The following is an 18,360-nucleotide window of genomic DNA, read 5'->3' as shown; positions in this document are numbered from 1 at the left end:
CTAGTCCCAAATCTGTGCTTATGATTCTATCAAAATTACAAATATACAACTTAATTGATTTTGAAGAGTATATTAATTATAGGGTTCCTTTAATATACTTATAACTAAAAGCTGATACACACAATTATATCATTGTATAGAGAAATCTTGAACAGGCCAACACCAACTGACACTTTTTGTTATGGCAGAGACCGTGCCCTGGCTCAAGCCACCCACTCCTGCACTGCCGATGCTCACACAATCCCATCCCTACGACTGGCATGGCCGTGATTAGAGGGTATGGGAAGTGGGCTCCCAGGAGTCAGTTCCAGCATGGCCTGGCAGCCCCAACTGTCGGCGCCTCTGGAGAAGTCATTCCCTAAGAAGACAACTGCACCAAGGCTGACTATGACAAAGTCCAAGACAGGAAGGAAAAGGCCACATGGAAGACAGTGACAGACAGCAGACAAGTGAAGGACGCATGTGGAACAGAAATAGCCCTGTCCAAGTGGACGCCATGCAGACAGGTGCTGTGTGGCTCTATGACATTGCAGCTGGCCGCTAAGAAGCAACAAGAAACCTCAACATTTTGTACACCAGCAATTCCGGGGAAATTATGATGAACCTGTTAGTAAACTATTTTACAGTAACATTCTCCCTCTACCAAAATGTCTGTTCAAATTGCAAAAGAGGCTGTGAATCCTGCCTTCCCTCATTTCATTCAGCATGTCAATGGATACTCATTTGTGCCAAACAGTTAATCTTGAGAAAAAGGGAGTTAAGACACCATCTCCAGATTAAAGACACAGAGGCAGAAGACACAAGAAGAGGCAGGAGAGAGAGGAGAGGCAGGAGAGAGAGGAGAGACAGGCATATCCCCCTCTCAGGTGCTGTGCTCAAGGTGCCACCTTAAAGCAAGGACGACACCATCACTAAACAATAAACCTCCTAGGACTTAACTCGGATTTCTTAGGTTAAAGAATTTTAACTGAGAGCCAGGCATGGTGGCGCACATCTTTAATCCCAGCAAGGAGGCAGCGGCAGGTGGATTCCTGTGAGTTCGAGGCCAGCCTGGTCTGCAAAGAGAGTCCAGGACAGCCAAGGCTACACAGAGAAACCCTGTCTCACAAAACCAAAAAATGAAAAGGCGGGGGGGGGGGGGGGGGGGGGGGGGGGACACGACTTGGGACTGCCTCTCTGATCTTTCGTCCCATTTACACCACCTGCGTTACAGCACCATGCACTAAGGTCTCGTGTTAGAACCTGACAGTGTCAGGAACTGGCGTTGTGCTGAGTGGCGCCTCAGTGAGTAGAAGCGTGCACTGCACTTCCAGAGGATCTGAGGGTGACTGCTGCATCAGGCGGTTCCAAGAGATCCAATACCCTCTTCTGGAATCGGAAGGCATTTGCACTCACACATGTATATATGCACACATAAACACACATAATGTTTTTTAACATTAAAAGAAACAGATAGGGCTAGTTAGTAGCAACATGTTTGGGTTCAGATGACCAGCCTGCCTACCCTGCCATGTGAGGCAGAGCCAGACGAACAAAAATTCGTCACCCTGCTGGTGACTTGGTCCACGACTTCTCAGCCTCAGTAACTGCGCAAGATGTAGTATTTATAACTTACCCCATCTGAGTAAGCCATAGCACCACAGAGGGAGTGGAAAGGCCCCAAAACAATTAACAATTTTAGAAATAGGGGTAATAAAATGAGAACACAAGATAGGAACTAAGAAAAAAATTTACTTCCCTCCTGCCAAGTTACAAAAAAAAAATTTTTAAACCAACTGATGTTTTCAGTCAGGCATGGTAGCACACACCTCTAATTCCAGAACTCGGGGCAGAGGCAGGCAGATCTCCATGAGTTCAAGGCCAGCCTGGTCTACAAAGAGAGTCCAGGACGGCCAAGACTACACACAAGACAAACCTTGTCTCGAAGAAAGAAAAAAAAAAAAAGACCCACGGATGACATCTAAATGAGCAGCTAAGGCTGAGGCAGCTTTCCCTCACACCAACTCCCTCAGGGTTGGAACAGAAGCATTTTACTGCTGGTTCCAAAGCAACATGATTTCCTTGCTGTACTCCCCACCTGAGGCAGCTAAAACTAAGCCTGAAAGAGGCACGCAGACACTTACTAAGCCTAACCTCCGTATGTCTAGCTACGCAACCTTGGGCAAACTTGCTCAGCAGCAGTTATGAAAGATGACTAAAGGCTTGTGGAGCTGTTCTGCAATCAAATGAGGTGATAGAACCGTCGGAAATGATGAGGAGCAGCTAGAAGCTTGAGCAGCAGCGCATCAGACAGGGTGGCTGTTGCTTGTTTACGGCAGTTCGATGCCACAGAGACCGTCTACAACACAGACAGCACGGAAAAGCTAAGGTAAAGGAACAGAAAAGCCTCGCACACAGGAAAAGTAAACTACTCAGAGTAGCTATGGAAGAAAAGGAGCAGGACAGGAGTAAAGAAAATAACCTAGAAAGACACACTGGAGACAGTTACAAAAAAAATCTGAATTCTTTAAAAATAAAATTTGTAGCTGGGCATGGTGGCTCACACCTTTAATCCCAGCACTCGGGAGGCAGAGGCAGGCCGATCACTGTGAGTTCGAGGCCAGCCTGGTCTACAAAGTGAGTCTAGGACAGCCAGGAGTACACAGAGAGACCCTGTCTCAGAGAAAAAAATTGTTTTTCATTCCATGAAAATAAGAAGCATGAAAAGGTACAGACTGCAGGAAACAGGAGTACACTCAGAAAGAGGATGGCAATGCAAAAAACAAAAAGAAGCAAAAAGCACTGAACCCTGCATGCTCACAACCTGCAACCAGAGAAAGATCAACTAAAATCAGCTTAAAAGTTTTATTTAATATTACAAGAAAGATATCGAGACAGTTTTAACAGAAACGACAGTGAGCACAGAGGGAGAGTGAAGAGGCCACTGTTTACCAGTTGCTAGCATCTAATCGACTCTCCACACTGGCTTCTCTAGAACCCAGAACACCTTACGGTAGCAACAGCGTCCTCTCAGAGAGACACAGCACTAACATCAGCCTTACAGTCAGCCAGGCACGGCTTGGTCCAAGAGAACACACACCTCCACACTCAGGAGAATGAGTATCAAGCAACAAAAAGACAGGCTCAGGCTCAGGCGCTTTAAACCAACAGAGAGGTGAGAATGTCACCAACGATGAGCCAGGAAAGACTCAACAGCACAGACGAGTTTGTCTGCACCTACTTCCTCTCCACAACCACACAGCAGGGCAGCCGTGTCCTTAGACCAGGAAGCTCCAGAGAAGAGGTAGGCATGTCGCTGGAGGAAGCGGAGGCAAGAACAGATGTCCCTCTGCCCACTTCACCACACTGTGGGTGACACACTTCACGCTGCTTCCCACGACCCTACGTCAGTGCTCGCTCGCTCTCCCTGAGCATGAAAAGAACCAGGGAAATACAGCTAAAGTAATGCAGATGTCAGTTCCAAGGTTTTGATGTATCAACTGGCTATAAAGTGAGTCTCTGACTCTGGCCTCAATAATAAAGTAAATAACCAAGCTGAAGGAGCCATGGAACAAGAGTTTAAGACAGGTACCTGCCAAATGGCGGGAAAAAACTCAAGTTGCCAGACTTCATACTGCCAGCAACAGCGTACTGTTATAAGAGTGTTTTCCCCAGTCAAATCTAACACAGTGTTTTTTTAAGACTCTAGAACAGAGGACTCAGCTAAAATGCACCCAGGAACCTGACTCACAGAGGCTGAGGTGATGACACTCAGCCCTAAAGATGCTCACTCTGAGGGTACTGTTATGAAGCAACAGAAAACTGTACTGTTTGCTGCACATTAAGCTTCCTTCTGCCATACCTACTGCTCTACTGGGAGATTTATTTTAACTATCCTGCTATCAAGGAAACCAACTTCAAGTTATAGCCACAATTTTTTTTAAATAGGGTCTCACACTGCAGCCCTGGCTATCCTGGATCATCTGCCTACCATACATAAAACTGTCTTACATAACACGCTCTAAGTAAAGGTTTAGTTAGGAACTAGCTCTGCTCCAGCTAGCCTGAAACTAAGTAACTAAAAGAAAACCATGTATGGCAGGTGCAGGTATATAGTCAGATCTACCAAATTCACACCACAGATCCACTCGGATGAAGGACACAGCACTCTACCACTGCCACTTGCCCTGACACCAGTGCAAACAGAACCTAAATGCTGCAACTCGACCCTCTGCCACTGCTGCCTCTGGAAAACAAATGGCCACTACACACAATTCTCCAAAGTGCCTGACTCACTGAGGCAGCCAGCAACAAACAGGATGAGGACGCCTGCAACACACTGGGAGAAGACAAGCAGAGCTCTGCCTCCCACCAACACCCAGCCAGGGAAGACGGGCTGCAGGCCAGCTCCCTTCTCACAATGCTGACCTGGCTTCTTATGCGGTGTAGCAGCTCGTGGACCTACTTTGAGCAATGTGAAACAAATTTGATTCCTTGAATCCTGCTTGTTTAACATAAAATGCTAAAATGCAGATAATATTAGTCACTTTGTAGGGCTGCTGAAGAGGGTCAATGCCTAATAATAAGTATCTGTCCATTGGCTTACCTAATGCCGGAGCTCACAGTGGCTACCGTTACTACTAAGTAGTCTCTTACTTTTTAACAGGAGAAACTCAGGATTACATGAGTCCTTCTTGAAAAAGGAAAAAAAAGAAAAGAAAAAAACCTCATAGATGAAAGTGGTAACTTAAGCCTGTGATCTGTGAAACTGACAAGGAGTATCCTCAAGTCAAGGCTAGCTTGGGCTAGTATCAGTTCTAAGCCAGCCTGAGGTACAGAGACTCCCTCAAACTGCCAAAAAGTTGGAGATTTTACCCACAAGTCTACATTTACCTTGATACTGCTAGGCCACCCCTCCCCACCACGCCAGAGAGTAGAAGCAATATAAAGTGGTGCCAGCAAAGCTCAGCCCAAGAACCGACGCCCACGCGCTGAGAGCCCTGTCCGCTCCACACGTCTCTCCAGTGAGCTCCAGCTGCACAGAAGAGCTCCATGAGGGCAGAGACCAGCTCATCAATCTGACCCATGAGTGTGCCCCAAAAACCCAGCAGGGGCCACAGAAGGACACCTTCAACTAGTTGCCCAAAGTTTGCTTTTCCAAACATTGACTACGCAAACTAGTCACTGACAAGTCATAAAATACCCGGGGGAAATGCTTACAAAGAGCTGCTGCACCTGCACCTCGTTGAACCCCAGCACTTGGAAGGCAGAGGCTTCGACTCAGAGACTCCTGAGCGCTAGAGCTAAAGGCCTGCCAACACTGCCGATGCTTTTGTTTTGCTCTGTTTTAAGGAGTCTCCCCCTGTAGCCCAGAATTCACTGAGAAGCTTCAACTCACTAGAGCCCTCCCTCAGGACTGGCATGAGTGTGCCCGCACGCGCACACTCCAGGTCACTCAGCTCCACAAGGCTTCTCCTCTTCCTTTTTCTAGACGCAGAGCTTCCCTGTCCTACTCTTCACTCCAAATGTAAACGTGTCCTGCTACGCTTCTTTGGTCCTTGAGACTAACTAAAGAAAAAAACTTAAGACGTGTATTGATTCCTTCAACAAATGTTCACTTAATGCTTATACTGCCCCAGGTCCTGGAATGCCTAAGACTGCAAATGCTGCAGGTGGATCACTGCTGATTTCTACGTGGGATTAATCAAATAGGTGCACACACACACAAAATACACACACAACAACCTAACTAAAAAATAAAAAATAAAAAAAACTATTATGAACAAAGAACAGACAGACATGAGATTTTACAAACTCACAATAACTTAGTGAGGGGGATGTGCCTTCCCAAAAAAATGATGTCTCAGCTGAAAGTGACTGAGGAAACAAGTTACCTAAGCAGGGTAGTAACTTCAGAAGCAGCAGTGCCACGACTGACGTCACATGAGGCAGTCATCTAGGACAGGTCACTTAGGCAACAAGGACACAGGTTCTATGATACCTTTAGTCTTTACCCTAAAAGTACTAATACCACTGGCCACTGGCGTGGTGTTTTCTTGTTTTGTTTTGTTTGGGGGGAGGTCTTTACTTCTGCTTTGGGAGGAGTTTTCTTTTTGTTTGTTCTGAGACAAGAGTCTCAGCTCAGCCCAGCCTGCAGTCCTTCCTGATGTCCTGCCTCAGCTTCATGAAGGTCCACATGTGCAAGCCCAGGCTTAGCCTGACCCTACCTAGCACTCTTGCAGAAAGCGTAGGTGTGGTGGCACATGCCCATCAGCCCAGTACTGTAAGAGGCAGAGACTGGCAGGTCCCTAGGAACCAGCCTAATCAGTGAATTCTGGGTTGGGAGAGAGAAACTGTCTGGCAAGGCAAGGTGGGCGGCCCTGAGAAATGTGCCCCGCGGCTGACCTCTGGCCTCCACAGGCTGAGTGCCACAACCTCCAGCCAGAAGGTCCCTGTCCACTGCTGCCCTTTCAACTGACCTTCTCTTCCCTAGCCTTCTCCATAGGCCTGCACTCTTTATTAAGGATTTGGTATTTTTAATTATTCAGCAAACAGCCCTGAACCCTCCCTTCACTTTTTCTTCCTTCCACGTGCCTAACTGCAGTACTGCTGAGTAACTGGTGGCCCGCTCCCAGGGGACTTACCTAGATTGGCCAACGCTTTAAACTGTGCTACAGGATTATTATAGGAAAAATGTACAAAAGTTAGATTCACTCAATGAGACCCTACTCATTTTCTTATCCAAGCTATTCTGAAGTACTTTCACCATCTTTTCTATCACAGAAGGCATTACCCATCAATAACGAATGTACCTGATAGTAAAGATAAAGGAAAAAAAAAAAAAAAATCACCACTGGCATGACAGTTTGCCAAAAACAATCAAATCACAACACACTTCTCAGGAGCCAGTATTTGGCTTAGGGACTAGAGTCCTATTTAATTTAATCTAAGTATAGTTTAGTTCAAAATTAACTGTCAAAATGACTAAGATAACTTTTGACCTTCAAAAATGTTTTTTAAAAATCGTGAAATCAAAAAATAAATAAATAAAACAAAATTTTAAAAAAAAAATCACGAAATCACAGTTCCTACATCCCTTTAATTAAGAATGTAACATGTCTCCTGTAGACTGTGTCCTTAATCCTGCTCAGGAAACTATATAATTTTTTTCCACCAGAACATATTTCCATAATGGCAAAGACAACAGTGGCTCCTGTTTTAGAGCTGATTTCCAGGCTCTGGTCCCATGTTTTACAGTATTTAGTGCTCAACAGTTTCAGCCAGCATGGTGGTGCGTGCTTTTAATCCCAGTACTGAAGAGGCAGCTCTCGGTGAGTTCAAGGCCAGCCTGGTCTACAAAGTGAGTTCCAAGTCAGCTGTGCGTGCGTGCGTGCGTACGTGCGTGTGTTTTCATATGTATCCATGGTCTATCGCCATCCATAATCGCTCTTTTTTACATATTTTATTACATATACAGTGTTCTGCCTCCATATACACCTGCACATCAGAAGAGATCACATTACAGATGGTTGTGAGCCACCATGTGTTTCTGGGAATTGAACTCAGGACCTCTGGAAGAGCAGTCAGTGCTCTCAACCTCTGAGCCATCTCTCCAGCCCCACAATCTTTTTAGAAGATACTTGTACAAGTAAAAACAACCTGGGACTTCTCAGTACATACTGAGTCACCTGGTATAACCACATGCTCACATCTCTGCTACGCTACATTTCCACCTGGAAAGTACGACACAACTCTTTCTTTGCAGAGCCACAGTTTTGCTGGACGGTGGTGACACAAGCCTTTAGTCCTAGCACTCGGGAGACAGAGACAGAGGCAGGCAGATCTCTGAGTTCAAGGACAGCCAAAGCTACATAGAGAAACCCTGCCTCAAAAAAACAAAAACAAAACAAACAAACCAGTCACAGTTTCAAAATACTTTTTCCCACCACCCCACTTTCTCTCTCTCATCCTTGGTGGTGCTGCTAACTGTCCCGAGTCACCGTAATGGAAGACACAGGCTACCCTGGCGACTCTCTTTGGTCTCTCCCAGCCCTCAGTCAGCAGGAAGGAGCCTGAGCGGGCATACTAGAACCCCTGCACCCCTAGATCTGCGCAGTCCTCCCAGTAACCCGGCCTAACCCTCCTCCCGCCTCCAGGAAGGCGTGGTCCAGGTATGAAGAAGAACTGAGAACCCCTGCTCCTGCAGGCTCTGCCCTGCCCTCCTCACCTCACCCCCACCAGCCTTCCAAATCCTCCTGCTGTACCGCCTGCCGAACTCTCACCCCTCCACCGTCTCCTTCTCTTTCCTCCCCTTCATTGTTCTTTCTTTCACCTCTCCTTGCCTTTCCTCTCCAAAGCCATACACCACACTTGACCCCAGGAAACCTGCCTACGGTCCAGAGCCTTGCTCAAGTCCCACAGCTCTCTCACCTCCCCTGTGCTCACTATTTCCTCACATGGCAACACCCGTCAGGCACCACAGTCTGGCCTGTGCTCACTGTTCCATGAAAGCAAAGCTAAGTGGCCTTGCCTGCGCTAAGCTTCCCTTGCACACACATCTATGGAAAGCAATCAGACCCCCTTCAGCTTTACCATCAGCAGAGGCCACCACCCACACCCCGTAAGAAGGCAAGACAAGGAAGCCCCCTCTAGACACTGACAATCTATCCAAGCTAAGGATTCAACAGGGTAAAGGCAAACCACAACATGATAAGTTCAAGCTCTAACTATGTATCTAACACAAAGTGAATATTTCATTACTTAAAAACATATGCCCCGGCCTGGAGAGATGGCTCAGTGGTTAAGAGCACTCACTGTCTGCTCTTCCAAAGGGCCAGGGTTCAGTTCCCAGCACCCACACGGCAGCTTACAACTGTAACTACAGTTCCAAGGAATCTGACACCCTTATACCAATGCTCATAAAATAAAAATAAATTAAGTCGGGCCGGGCGGTGGTGGCGCACACCTTTAATCCCAGCACTTGAGAGGCAGAGGCAAGCGAATCACTGTGAGTTCAAGGCCAGCCTGGTCTACAAAGTGAGTCCAGGATAGTCAGGGCTACACAGAGAAACCTTGTCTCGAAAAACCAAAAATAATTAATTAATTAATTAATTCTAAGTCTAAAATAAGAACATAGGTGTGCTGGGCACTGTGGCACACGCCTTTAATCCCAGCATTTGAGAGGCAGAGGCAGGCAGATCACTGTGAGTTTGAGGCCAGCCTGGTCTACAAAGACAGTTCAGGACAGCCAAGGCTACACAGAGAAACCCTGTCTTGAAAACAAAACAAAACAAAACAAAACAAACAAAAGCCCTAAACCAGGGATGGGGGTCTATATTTTAATCCCAACATGCAGGATGCTAGCGGGGGGGGGGGGGGGGGTTGTCATCAGGTAGGCTAGGACCATAAAGGGATAGGGGACACATACAGTACAATTCAAGATGTTCAAATTCAGCCTTCAGTCATAATTAAACAAAAACAAATCCAAACTGCAAAATAAATAAAAACTTAAAGTATCTGCCATCCTAAAAATTGGGAAAATGCACTCTTGAGACACTAATTGTAAACATCTAAGTTAGTACTATATTTTAGAATACAATTTGGCAAAATACATTTAAATGTGCTTATAGCTGGTACATAGTTTTCCTCAAAAATAGGATATATCTACAACGTAAGAGCAACATTGTTTAAAACATCAAAGTATGAAGACAATTTTAATGTCCCTTCATGAGAACCAAATAAACCAAAGAATACACATAAAATGAAACTGTTCCCAATCAAACAAAACAAAACAAAACCTGGCAAGGGCTAAGGACCTATCTCAATTGGTAGAGTACTTGCCTATAACCCATGACTCCCCAGGTGTGAGCCTGAGCCCCGGCATGAAGTGGGTGTGCTGACACACGCCTGTAACCACACTGCAGAGGCTCCCACAGGAGGAGAAGAGGTCCTGAGCTACGCGAAACTCGGTCAAGAAAGAAATGGAAGGGAGGGAGGGAGGGGAAAAGGCTAGAACGACGGCTCCAAGGTCAAGAGTTTCTACTGCTCCTGCAGAGGAAGCCAATTCAGTTTCCAGGGTTCCAGGAGGTTCCTAAATGCTTGACACTCTGGAGATCCCAACACCCTCTTCTGGCACCCAAAGGCACTTACACACAGGTAGCATACACTCATAAAAGATACATACATACATACATACATATAAATAAATAAAAATTGAAAAATAAATATCCTTTAAAATTTTAAAGAGGGTTGGGCATGGTGGCACACATGTTAATCCTAAACACCCCAAGGAAGAGGCAGGCAGATCTCTGAGTTCAAGGCCAGTCTGGTCTACACAGAAAGTTCCAGGCGGGCAGACATATACTGCAAGACCTTGTCATCAAAACAACATGCAAAAACAATTTAGAAAAGAAAACCACATGACAGAGTCAGGTGTGGTAGCAGAAGGATTGCTGCGTTTGAAGCCAGTGTGAGCTGCAGAGTAAATACAGTCTGGACTAGAGAGATCCTGTCACCAAACTCAAGAAATAAAGCCAGGCCAGTGGGTACAGGCCTGCGATCCCAGCCTCTCCAGAGGCTGAAGCAGGAAGATCTGAGCAAGGCCTGATGGGACACAGAGTGAACCCAAGGATAATACGGAGCAGGGCCTCAGAGTAAGTGAAAGGGCCGATGGTCCAGCTCAGTGGGAGAGCACTGGCCTGCAGCAGGGGATGCCCTAGGGTCACTGCTTAGCACACGAGGGGGGGGGTTGCTCGAGAGAGATAGAGACCAGCTTCTCAGCTGACACAGGAATATTTCCATGACAAGCATGAAGTTTAAGTCAAAAGGCTATATGTTTAGTGTGTCTTTGATTTTAGATGCATAGACATTGCATGTAGACACGAGCTACCTAACTATGGATTCTGTTTGTTTGTTTGTTTGGTTTGTTTTTCAAGACAGGGTTTCTCTGTGTATGTAGCCTTGGGTGTCCTGGACTTGCTTTGTAGACCAGGCTGGCATTGAACTCACAGCGTTCCACCTGCCTCTGCCTCCCAAGTGCTGGGATTAAAGGCGTGCACCTCCACCCCCAGCTACAACTGCTACGGATTTTTAAAATAAGACTAAATATGCACAATGCCCTGGGTCTGCCACCCCATTGTGACCCAAAGAACGGAGGACAGGGAGGAAAGGCATGGAGGGAAGGGAAGGAAGGAAGGAGGGAAGGCCATACCTGCACAGTTCTGCAGCACAGTGCATATTATATGCAATGTATATGTGTCTGCACATGAACACGCACAGGACATGTCTGCTAGAAAAACCGTGAGCAGTTACTCCCCACTGGCCCACAGCACGAGGATGACTGCACAGCACTCTGGTACTTCACTCTTTAACCCTGAGTACACCTGCCTTGTTGATAGTTAAAAACTACACATTCAGCCGGGCGTGGAGGTGCACGCCTTTAATCCTAACACTCAGGAGGCAGAGGCAGGTGGATCTTCTGTGAGTTCGAGGCCAGCCTGGTCTACAAAGTGAGTCCAGGACAACCAAGGCTACACAGAGAAACCCTGTCTCGAAAAACCAAAACAAACAAACAAAAACAACCCTACACCATCACATGAAATGACTAAGATTTAACCCTTCCATGGAGGAGAAGACCCGTGGAAGAAAGGGATGCTCTTCTGCCTCAGTGGGATGACCCCTCACGGCTCCCACGCTCTAGTAACTGGAGACACGGAGAGCACAAGTCTCTCCTAACCAAGTGGTAGCTGTCATTACACCCTTCTTCTTCAAGAAAAAGGACATGTGACATACTCTTACCTCCCCATCTGAAAGGCTTGTGTTTGGTGCAGGTGCTGACCTCTGACTTCTAAAATGACAGTCAGCTCAGTGATAAATAGCGCTAACCTGGTTAACAGGGGAAGGATATTCCTCTGAGCCTATTTCCATTTTAAATTAGAGACGCTACTGAGGTGAATCACAACTAGTGAAAACTCTAAGCAATCAGATAAAAAGGAAAAGTAATAATTTGGGGACACAAGCTGTGTTTGTTCTACCTAATCATGCCAAGACCCCGCCAATCTACCTACCCCAAAGCCACCCACCAGAGTCCTGCTACTAACCACACCTTGTAAAAACCTCAATTCCTCCTTTAAATAAGAAAATTATCATCCCAACAACTCCCTAGCAATGAGCTCTTGCATGAGAGACGCCCTATAAAACGGGGCTGCAGCATGAGCCCTACAGGTCTGCACGCAAGAACAAACGCCAGCAGTGCCGAGCAGCCCACTAGCCCAGCCACCCCACTGCAGCTCAGGCACCGGGCTCTCTACGCTCCTCCTGTCAAGGTGGGATGAACTGATCCCTCAGAGGCGCTTAAGTGTGCTGCATCAGGGTGACCTGGACTCTTATGAGCAAAGCTCCCAAACTACACAAAGTCCGCTGAGCTCGGAAATCCCGAGAGAGCACTATCAGCTGCCCCAGGCCCCACCCAGGCACTGCTCCAAGGAGTGGCAGCAGGTAGTGTGTGCATCCCAAGTCACTGGTCACTGCTCTCTCACCCTCACACTAGTGACTCTCAGACACTGAAAGCCTGACAAGACCCAAGCGCTGGTCTAGCATTGTCCGCTCTATGGTCAGACCACACATACAGCACGGCCCAGAGCAGACCACTCAGGGCAAAAATCCAAGTTTAGATTCTATTATTTACATGATATAATCACAACCATAAAGAATTGTTTCTACCAGAAAATAGTGATATTAGGCCCCAAATACCTTCACTCAAAAGAAAAAAAAAAAATTTAAGTACAAATGTAGTCATTCTCATCAGGACTACAGAACAATCTATTTTGAGTTTGCAAACTACAGGACAAATGTTTAATGACTAAAACTCAACAGTGCCTGGTCAATAAGCTGCCTTATTTCCAATGATTTCTCCCAAAATATTTGGAAGTTAACAAGCAATGTTTAATTTTCCTTCTTTCTACCTGTCTATAGTAGAAGCAAATTCTCAGCCAAATAAACAGCAACCCTACCAAAGACCACAAATCCCAGCCTGCCGTGCAACTAAATAAGGCCACATGACTAAATATGGCCAATAGCACATGGAAAAGAAAGCCACACTATTGCCCAAATGGACAATCTAATGGAGAGGAGAGACAGACATTAAGTGAGTAAGCATATATAAATCACTGATGACTCACTATACAGCTATCAGCAATAAAGGTTGTGAAAGAACGAAGAAAGTCCTGCTTAGCTTGAGGAGGGAGGCAATGGGAAAATGCTTGCCCAGTGTGTGTATAAAGCCCTAGGTCGAGTCTCAGCACAGCTGGGGACAGGGGAGGGCCCAGGCATCTCTGGGGCAACAATGCAGAGAAAGACAGAATGGAATGAAAAGAGAAGCATTCATCAGGCCATCTACAGAAGAACCAGATATCATGGACCCCTGCCACAGGTGTGAAGACTGATGCTAAGGGTAGCCCGAAGGCTCTCCCTCCTGAGACTTACTATCTCAAAGCCCGCAGGGCCTCAGGCACCACTCCTGACCACACCAGAATCATCTGGGAAAAGAGCCACAGGGTCAACACACTTCTATCCAAACACAGCAAATACTTCTAAATAAAAATCAACTTAGGGCTGGAATTTTAATAAAACTTTAAAAAAACATATAAAAGGAACCATATAAGAAGGTTTGATTATGACAATGTTATTAAAAGAAGATCTGATGTCTTCTAAAAGCTGGTTTCATTCCTTGTCAAACCATCACAGTAGGCTCCCACAAAGTAAAGAATCTCAGCTATAAGATTTCAATTTTGTGTGATAAAATGACATCATCAAGGCCCAAAATTTTTAATGACTGCTGTGTATTACATTGTGCACACATCCTTAGTCAAGAATTACTCATCTTGTCAAAAGTTAGCTTAGTAACAGTAACAACATAAATAAAAATCACTGTTGAGAACAGTGGCACCGATGAAGAGCTAACTGTCAAGAATCCAGTGTGGCTCTCCGTCAACAGAAGCTGGCCTTGGTGGAATCACAGCAGGTTAGAGGGTTCTCAACCAACAACTGCAACTCAGCACACAAATCTCAAAGGACAATTGCAAAGCCAAAATATAACCTTAAAAAGCATAGCTGTTTTATTTAGTGCAATGTACTTCCAAGTCATTTTTGTTTTTTATATACGAAAATGAAACTAGAATTTAGAAAAATAAGACTTGCCTACTTTGTCTACTAATATGTGACTTTATTTTAGTCCTCTGAAACCTGTACTCAACTCTCACATGCCCAACAAAGACTACACACACTCTAGCTTAACGTTATGAAGCTGACATGAAGGTTTCGAAAGATTCCTGCATTTAGGGTCAACAAAGGAGAAACTGTAGGTAACGTCAAATATCTTAGTTTTTCCCCAAGTCACTAAACAGCAATCTTAACCCCCATATTGTATAATCCCAAATAGTGCAAGCATTGGGTTATGAACTACCACAGGCGGTCTCAACATCGAACAAAGACAGATAGCCAGGATGACACAGGTCCAGCCTTGAGAGGCACAGCCCACTCTACAGACTACTGCAGTCTGGTCACACAGCCTCCCAGTGACAGGCAAACTGTGTCGTCAAGTTACAGGTGGCCCGGTGGGGTATTTCCAAGCAACATTTTCACTTCTAAAAGGAAAGTAATCCAGTGTAAGATGGAGGAAAGCCGACAAAACACTCAACAGAGAGGAGACTGTTAGCACCAAGTTACTGTTTAGGGACACCACAGAATTATTGGGACTAATAACTACAAGTGCAGAGCCAAGTTCCCAGCAGGCTTTCAGGTACTGGTGTCTGCTGGGCTGGAAGGTAGGAAGTCCTTTCTTGGGAGAAGTTGCTGGAAGGAAGGACACTGGTTGGCAGGTGCAAAGTGAGTTTGTAACAAAAAGGAAAATGACAAATTAACACACATGTGACCACAAGGACCAAGAAAGTCAACTTAAGCCCACTCTCTGTGGCTCGTATTTGTAATGTCATGTACAAGACAGTTCTCCGCCACTCAAAACTCTATACAAACTTTCCTCCTCTATGTAGACATGTGCCAAACACACACACACTCTATAACCTCTGTTAATTAAGTATCTCTGTGGTATTAAAGGGGTTAAAGTAATATCCAAAAGTAACTGCACATAGTACTATCTTTGCAGTTACATAACATGCATGACAAAGTCCATGCCATACCTCTAACAATCGTCGCCTCCCCTTCCTAGGGTCACAGCACTGCACACACCTGGAGGCCTTGAACACACTGTTGCACTCAGCACTGCACTCCCATCTGTAAGTCACAAACTCAGGAAGCCATAAATAAAACCAAGTGACAGAGCTCAAGTCTCAGGGAGATTGTTCTAGCCAAGGGTCTTTTGGACTGACTGTCCACGCTGTCTTGAAGGTTCCGCGTTCCAATCCCTAGCACACAGCAATGACTGAAGTCACATTTATAACAGGGCACAGGCCAGAGTGTCTTTCAGAAGGTCTTGCTGCACCGTTTCTTCACTTCCTGCCCTTACTAATACTCACCCTCCATTCAATTCTACCCTCTAAAGATAACAATGTCTTCAGCATCCACCAGGAGTAAGAAACGCGTGTCCTTGCCTTACAGGGGTGACCCTTCCAGGGTAATTTCTGAACTTCGGCATCCCTGAAGTAAACACGAACTTCATGTAGCCGTTCTTACAAGAGAGCTTGCTGTAGATGCTGACAAGAGTCTTTTAACTTTTTGGCAAGGTCTGGAATCTAACTCTGTTTGGACAGTTACCACAGACACCACCACCATGCCCAGCGAGGCAGATGCTCGGAAGGACAGGAGTCTTTAAAGTCAAGGACCCTCAAAATGCAGTGACTGTAGCCAAATAAACCTCTTAACCGTTATTCCTTTGAAACCTGAACCAGGAAATGTGAGTTCCTGCCTCCCACTTATAGTCTACCTGAAAATGTTAATTCTTTAAGAACAATTAAAAAGAGAAATTTAAGAAAAAGCAAGGTAACCAACATCTCAAAGTACCTAATAGCTATTCTTAGCATGCAAAATACAAAGTGTCAAGAGGAATCTAAGTATTTAAAGAAAAAATTATAACTTTACACCAAGCTTTGTTATCTTATCAGCATACAGAGGGAACTCTGCACTGTAACAGTGGTTAGCTGTGAAGACGGAGCCGCAGCACTCTTTTTCAGTTCTTCCACCCAGAAGCAGACTGGTTTGCTTCGAGGGTGACAAGTTTCATTAGGAGGGCTCATTTAAGCTGCACTCTGCAAACCCTAAATTAACTCCACCAAAACCTGGACCCAAACAGTCTCTAGGTTAGAGCCCTGAGTCATCACACAGAGCTTAATAATAATTTACAAGATGAGGGTCAGAAACCCAGGCTAACAACTGACAACTGACAACTGCCTCCTGCAGTCCTGACTGTATGACCTTGGACTAGTCACTGTCCACCTCCAGGCTCAGTCTGCTCATCTGTAAAATGGGTAACATTTCCTACTGGTAGGTTAAGCCAGGGAATATATAAAACAGTAGTTAAGAATGCCTGGCACTAACCTATGAGCGCGAAAACAGTTACAAGGTATATTTCCTGGCAATTTGGCAGGTCCCAAGAAGCAAACGATGCTGCACCTGGATGACAGGACTCACATAATCTAGGGCTGGGCAAAAGACAGACAAGTCCGGGAGTCACTGACTCACGAATTTTGCCATTTTTAACTATTTAGGGGTAGGGAGGGGCCCTCTAGCTAAGCGCAGATAGTCAGCGGCTCTGGAGCCTCTGGAGCCCGACTGGGTCTGCGCCTATAAATAGACCGGGGAAGTTCTGTTGCCATTCGCAGGTATCCATCCTAATCCACGTCTCCTCACGCTGCTAAGCAGGTCACCCCGGCCCCTCCGGTGGGCCCGGATCGCCCGCGCCTGCTGCCCGACTTCCGAGCACACCGGGTCCCCAGGCCCGGGCCCACGGGGCCTCGCAGACAGCAGCAAGCTGCCGAGCTCCGCCGCCGCGGCCCTGGCCGGCCCTGCCTGCGTCCTCGCCTACCGGCAGCTAGCCCCATCTTCTTAACCCGTGCATTGTCCTTGCCTAGAACCCCAGCGCTCCGCACGCCGGTGGGGACGGAGAGGAGGGACGAGGGAGGAGCTGGGGGAAGAGGATGAGGAGGAACAGGAGGAGGAGGGAGGATGAGGAGAAACAAGAGGAGGAGGGAGGATGAAGAGGAACAGGAGGAGGAGGAAGGAGGAGGAGGAGGAGGAGGAGGAAGACAGCCTCCTCCCCTGCGCCCCGGCGGCCAGTGGAGGTCTGGCGCCGGCCCGGCCCGAGCCCGCGGGTCCCACCCGCCGTAACTTTCCTCGGGGACACGGCCTTCCCCGGCCTCCCTCCCGCGGAGGCCTGCCCCCGGCCGCCCGCCCGCCCGCCCGCTCCTAAGATGGCAGGTCCCTCCCTCCCTCCGCCAGAGGCCTGGCGAGCCCGGCTCGCAGGCCCCGGGGAAGCCGCGCGCAGGGCCGCGCCGCGCCGGGCGGGGCGGACACTCACCGGGACGATGGCGGGGCGCTCGCGCCGCTGCTCCCTCCGGTGAGTCTCAGCCTCGAGCTCCCGCGCCGCGGCCTCCGCAGCCAGCGCCGCCCCGACCGGGCCGCCTCTCTCCTCCGCCCCCGGCGTCCCGGCTCCGCGCCGCAGCCGCGCTGGCTGGCTCAGGGTCCGTCCGGATGGCGGGGCCGGCGGCGCCCGCGGCCGGGGAGGCGACAGCCCCTCCCCGGCAAATACCGCAGTCCCCGGGCCCCCGAGTGCCGGCGGCGGGGCCCGGCCCGGCCCGGTGCGGAGGGCGGGAGCCGATCGGCGGCCGGCGGCCGCTCCTTCCCGACGAGGATTTTTGTAAATCTCACAAAATGGCGCGCGCTCTCCGAAGCTGCGCAGCGAGGAGCGCCGGGGCCCGAGCGGCGGCGGCGGCGGCGGCGGCGGCGGCGGCTCCGCCAGGAGAGCCCGGACCGCCCGCCCCCGATCCCGCACAGACACTCGCGCACACTCCCCGCGCGCACACTCGCCCTCGCACACGCTCCCTCACACTCACACCGGTCCCGCCCGCTCGCCGGCGGCGGCGGCGGCAGCGGCACCAACAGCAGCAGCAGAAGCGGCGGCGGCGGCGGCGGCGCCCGCACCCCCGCTCGGGGAGTCCGCTCTCTCAGCCCGAGCCGGGCCGCGATCGGCAGCAGCGACGGCAGCAGTCTCCCCGGATCCCCCCGCCGCGGTTGCCGCCGCCACCCCCGCCTCACTCCAATGGGGCTTTTTATTATTATTCGGGCGGGAAGCGAAAGGGTTTAAAAAAAAACCAACCAACAAAATGGCGACGGACCGACCCGGTCGCTATAGCAACTGTCAATCAAAACGCA

The 18,360-nt window shown here is 48.1% G+C and overlaps 1 protein-coding gene across 1 annotated transcript in view; it reads right to left on the bottom strand.

The window, feature by feature from the left end:
- Dyrk1a (dual specificity tyrosine phosphorylation regulated kinase 1A) overlaps window positions 1–17,658 on the bottom strand; it is a 114,990-nt gene extending 97,332 nt beyond the window's left edge. Inside the window, exon 1 of the mRNA XM_051150291.1 lies at window positions 17,507–17,658. The gene's annotated coding sequence lies outside the window, so the exon portion shown is untranslated. The remainder of the gene's footprint in view (window positions 1–17,506) is intronic.
- Between the last annotated feature and the right edge of the window lie 702 nt (window positions 17,659–18,360).

This window comes from Acomys russatus, chromosome 8, assembly GCF_903995435.1.
Source record: "Acomys russatus chromosome 8, mAcoRus1.1, whole genome shotgun sequence".
Taxonomy (NCBI): domain Eukaryota; kingdom Metazoa; phylum Chordata; class Mammalia; order Rodentia; family Muridae; genus Acomys; species Acomys russatus.
The sequence above is the reverse complement of the archived record's forward strand: the minus strand, read 5'-3'. Positions and strand labels throughout refer to the sequence as shown.